The 5,387-nt window shown below is 28.8% G+C and overlaps 1 long non-coding RNA gene across 1 annotated transcript; it reads left to right on the plus strand.

Moving 5' to 3' along the window:
• The first annotated feature begins 285 nt into the window (after positions 1-285).
• Positions 286-1,952, plus strand: LOC124418499. Its single transcript, XR_006940035.1, has 3 exons — positions 286-502; positions 1,415-1,620; positions 1,685-1,952. It is a non-coding gene; the product is annotated as an uncharacterized LOC124418499 (long non-coding RNA).
• The last annotated feature ends 3,435 nt before the right edge of the window (positions 1,953-5,387 follow it).

Below are 5,387 nucleotides of genomic sequence, written 5' to 3' on the forward strand. Positions count from 1 at the left end.
GATTGTTACAAAAATATTTTGTTGCACTTAAATTAATGACATTAAATTATATTATTTTTACGATATTTGAATTATGAGTGATTTTTATGCTTTCTTTTTATTACTTAAAACAAAATTTTCACTACATAGTGAAATATGATCATGTTATAATTTTTTGAGTGATTTTGTTTTTTTCTTAATTCGAAGACAACCCTATTCGTGCCATAAGTAACGTATATATTTAAATTAAAAATTATAAAACATTAAATTTTGTTTCAATTGTATTTTTTTATAATGGACCGAAAACATGATAATTTATCGCGAAGTTTCTTTATATTTTATGAACATAAAAATATATTTGTAAAAAGCTTTTTCGGAATTTATATTTCCAACATCAAACGGCATTTGCAAGATTGTTGTAAGGACCTTTATGAAATGGAAATTGTCAATCAAGATGAAGAAGATATTCAGGAGAAAAAACGGAAGGTTTCTGTTATTTTTTTCTCAAAATGATAAAAAAGATGTGTGTATAAAATTTATAAAACCCCCACTTAAAGTAATAATTACAAAATTTGTACACTGAAAACATTCATGCCTAATATATACGAAAATGTCCTAGAGTTCCAAATGTGTGTAGAGTTCCAACGAGTCGCCACATCTATTTATGGCTGATGTAAGCCCTTGGCAATTATTGCATACGTTAATGAATATACACAAACATACGTTTGTGTTCATATATTAACGGTACACTGAAAATAATCAACTTTACGAAAACAAATTTCGTAACTTCTATTTCCGTAATATTTACAAAAAAATATCGCGTATAATACGAAATATTATTTAATAAAACCCTTTTCTATAAACTGAAAAAATCCATGCCTAATATATACGAAATCGTTCGTTGTTTCGCACCACGAAATTCTTTAGTAATATATTAGTTCAAAATTATTCTCCACACGAATTTTTGATTTTTTTATGTAAATAATTCGTGAATAATATTATACTTTTTCTTATATTTTATAAAAATGTTGTAGTTTTATTAAATGATAATATAATTAATATCATTTTGTTTAATTTCGCAAAAATTTAAGAACAAAAATAATACGTTTCCATGTTCAACTTTACGAAAAAAATTCGTAATTTCTATTTTCGTAATACATATTACGAAAATAGAAGTTACGAAATTTGTTTTCGTAAAGTTGATTATTTTCAGTGTACCCTTAATATATGAACACAAACATATGTTTGTGTATATTCATTAAGGTATGCAATAATTGCCAAGGGCTTACATAGATGTGGCGACTCGTTGGAACTCTACATATTGTATGTTGAAAAAACTTTTAGAATTTGAAGAGGTGTTGTGAGAGCTTGGAGTTGGGGTCACATCTCTCTTCTTCCGATTGCAATGCTATAAGAAGTATTATTATTATTTTAGAGCCTGGCGAGCCACTTTATCTTGGGGACTTTTATAAACATTTTTAAACTTACACTTAAAGTGAAATCAAGAAATGCTCACAGTTCTCTATTAGAAAACTGTCTTAAAAAAAGACAGAAAGATCTAATGGATAATAAAATTGTCATTCCGGCTATTTATCTCGACGCGTGTCTTAAAAACTTATGATGCAAATACACAGTTAAAAAGTAAGTACTATAAATGTATGTTATTTGAAAAAACCGAAATTGAATACAATTGTAAAATTTGTAGTTTTCTTTTAGAATATAATTCCATCTCCATCTAGCCAAATTAAATTAGCAAAAGTTGCTTCAATTGAACACGATGATTCAAACTGTAGTTCCATTCTTAATGAATTTCTAAATTCAATTGCGAGCGTTAAAGACGATCAGTTCAACCCAAAACCAATAAATATTTATAAGGACGAATTAGCATGTCATTCACATTTTTTAAAATATATTTTGATATTTGTTTGTTAAAGTATTAAATAAATAAAAGCTTATACTATTTTGAATATGATTATCAATATAATTTTTATTTTTTAATATTAAATAAAAATCAAATATAATCGTTATTTTTATACTCACAATCAAAAATGATGGGGGTATATTGATTTTGTCATTCCGTTTGTAACACATCGAACTATTGGTCATAGACCAATACAAAAGTATATATATTCTGGGTCCTCATTAAATTCTAAGACGATCTAGCCATGTCTGTCCGTCTGTCTGTCTATTTCACATAAATATTTCTTATAGGTATAGGTACTTTGGTATTGAAAATATTTTCGGATAGCCCCCATACAAGTGGTGCCTCGAAAAGCAGCATTAAATAATAGGAGTAACAATTTCAACAATTTTTAAATTCAAATTTTTTAGTAAAAGATTTATATTTTTAATTGAATTTTTTTATAATTTATTTCTTTAATTTGTTTTCGGCTGTGCCGAATCTTATATACCCTTTGTTGTTGTGTATGTTAAACATATTAGTTTTATAAATTTTTTCCCGACTACATTATTATTGCACCAAAAGCAAAACAAAATGAACAAAAACAACGCTAAACGAAATAAAAAACAAAGTACACAAGGCATCTAAACCAACAGACATATCAACATACATAACGAAAAAACACAGAAAAACAAAAACAAAATAAACAACGCTATAAATCCAACCTACATCCAAATATACAAACAGAATTAACAAAAACAAAATACAGAACTCAATGACGCCAACAGCATCCAAACAAAATACACAGTGTACATTTTTTTCTAATATACAGTGTTGTTGTTGCTTATTTAACAAAGCATGAAAAAATATGACATTTTTGATGAAATTTTCAGAGGTTGTCTCGGATTTTTGCTCATATCTCCATTATTTACCAACCGATTTTGCTGATTTTAAGTAGCGATCTTCTCGAAATTCGAAGATTCGGATCTCGCCGATATCTGGTGTCCTCTAAAAACTGATTTCAACAGACAGACAGACGGACATGGCTTAATCGACTCCGCTATCTTTAAAGATCCAGAATATATATACTTTATAGGGTCGGAAAATTATATCATAAAAATTACAAACGGAATGACAAACTTATATATACCCTTCTCACGAAGGTGAAGGGTATATCAGTTGTTTCTGTGAATATCTTAATTAAAATTTGGGTTTATGAGCCAGCATAAACCCTAACAGCTTTGAGGGGCTTGATGACGCATGTCATGGACGATTTCCAACAAATATGCAGTAATTTATTCAGAAGCCCTTTAGAGATGTAATACACAACCCCTATATAAGATTTATTTTGCAATCAGTAAGTCAACAGCCAAGTCATTGCCTACTTCCTATGGAACGAGCTTCCACCATTTTGGATTAAATAATGTTTTCATATGACTACACCGCCATTTAACCAAATTTGTTTTTTCGGAATATGAGAACTTATCTTGGGCTAATATTTTTACCTACAACCTTTGGTCTACGATTCCATTCTAAATTTTATGAGGCTATAAATTATAGTGTTGATGTTTTGGGAGTGAGTATAATACTAAACTTTATTTAATTTTCTTGAATCTTAAATCTAAAAAAGTGCTTATTTGATAATTTCATTGTTTTGAAATCGATCTTAGGTTTATTGTTCTACTTTTTAAAACAAAGCTTGACCACCCGCAATTGTTGATAACAATATTGTGTTTTGGTTTGTATGTATGCATGTTTGTACACAATGCTGTGGACAAACATGCAAGTTTTTATTTTAATGGAAAGCAATTGAATTTATGTTGAAATTTAGTGTTAATATTTATTCGTATGTTTGTTTTAGTTTTTGCGAGCAAGCGTTTTTATTATGTTGCAACATTGTTTTCATTTTAATGGAAAGCAATTGATTTTATGTTGAACTTAATTTTTTGTGGGCAAGCGTTTTTATTTATCGATTTCATGTGAATTATAATATGATTAATATACTTAAATTATTACATTATTAGGGTGATTAATATACTTAAATTATAATTCTATTAGGGGTGATTATAACTCCCCCATCGTTAGAGTGAGGCTCCGACGAAGTTACAATAAAGGTTCTTGTCTTTAAAGTTTTTATATAAATTACAATTACAATAGCAACAAGAATAGTGAAAATAGTCAAACTACTGCCCATATTAATTAAAGTATTCTTAAATAATTTATGTTTAACAATTTTCATAGTCTCGTTAAAGTGTATATCTTTTATGGTTAGATCAGGAAATGACATATTATCCTTCCCGATTTTTAAAATAAATTTTTCCAAAACAAACATTTCTTTTACATTCATTTTATAATTTTCATAAGTTTTTGATTTTGTTTTAATAACACAATTTTCAAATTTTACGAGATATGTTCTAAAATCCTTCAATTTGTGTGGACTTTTACAGTTCGTAATGATTTCGTCCCGATAGTGCTTATATATTAGTAAACCAGGGTAAATTTCCTTTTCCTCTTGGTCACCTGTCACATTCATATCACATCTAGGCTCTAAGTTTTTCACAATGTTCGTGAGGAAGTCATCTTTTATTTGTTCTAACCTTCCGTACTCCAAGGTATTTGATCTATATACGTTATCCTGATGGACGAAAACAGTATCTTCCCTAACAATCAGGTATCAGTATCTTCCCTAACAATCAGGAACTGTGCATTGGCAATTGCAAAAATGATTGTCAGAAACATCCAAAACGTCATCTAAAAAAGAAATGACATCAGATGCATGCATTAAAAATTATTGTCCAGCTTTTATCTTGCGGTTATTTTTGTCTTGATATTTTTTATTTTGTCTTACATTTGTCTTATAATACTTGTGTCCTGTCCTAGCGGTAACAACGTGTTTCTCGTCAACTTTCCTACTATCTATTTTTCTGTACCTTCTATGATTTTTGCCTTCTCTAACTTCCCTAATATAGTTTACACCTTCTTCTAATGTTACATCGGATCTATCCTTATTAATCTATTTATATACTCTTCTTTCATTTTAATCATCAAATTGCGTATCTCATCATATTTCTCCTCATTAATTTTTCCACTCAAAAAATCTATCGGTTTGATCCTGGTTATACTGTGTATTGTATTATTTTAAAATCCCATTATTCTCAAAATTTTCTCTTCTGTAGTTTCATTCTCATTTCTATCATCGTGCCTCAGAAGTCTTAAGGGTTCATTTATAGTGTTGTGTAGTCTTTCAATGTCCGAATTAGAAGTGTGGTTACTATTGGACGTATGTATATTTATTTTCTCTTCTTTAAGAAATTACTGCATCGGAATGGTCTTAAAACCCAACTCGTTATCCACAACTATTCTGTCTATTCTACCATATGTATTAATGTACTGTATGAGTTTAGCTTTAAATTCTGTCCAACTTCTACTGTTTATCTTATATGCGACTGCATGTTTGGTAAACTTGTCAATTATAGTCATGAAAAATATGCGCAATTTCTCGAGGTTT

This window comes from Lucilia cuprina, chromosome 2 (assembly GCF_022045245.1).
Source record: "Lucilia cuprina isolate Lc7/37 chromosome 2, ASM2204524v1, whole genome shotgun sequence".
NCBI lineage: Eukaryota > Metazoa > Arthropoda > Insecta > Diptera > Calliphoridae > Lucilia > Lucilia cuprina.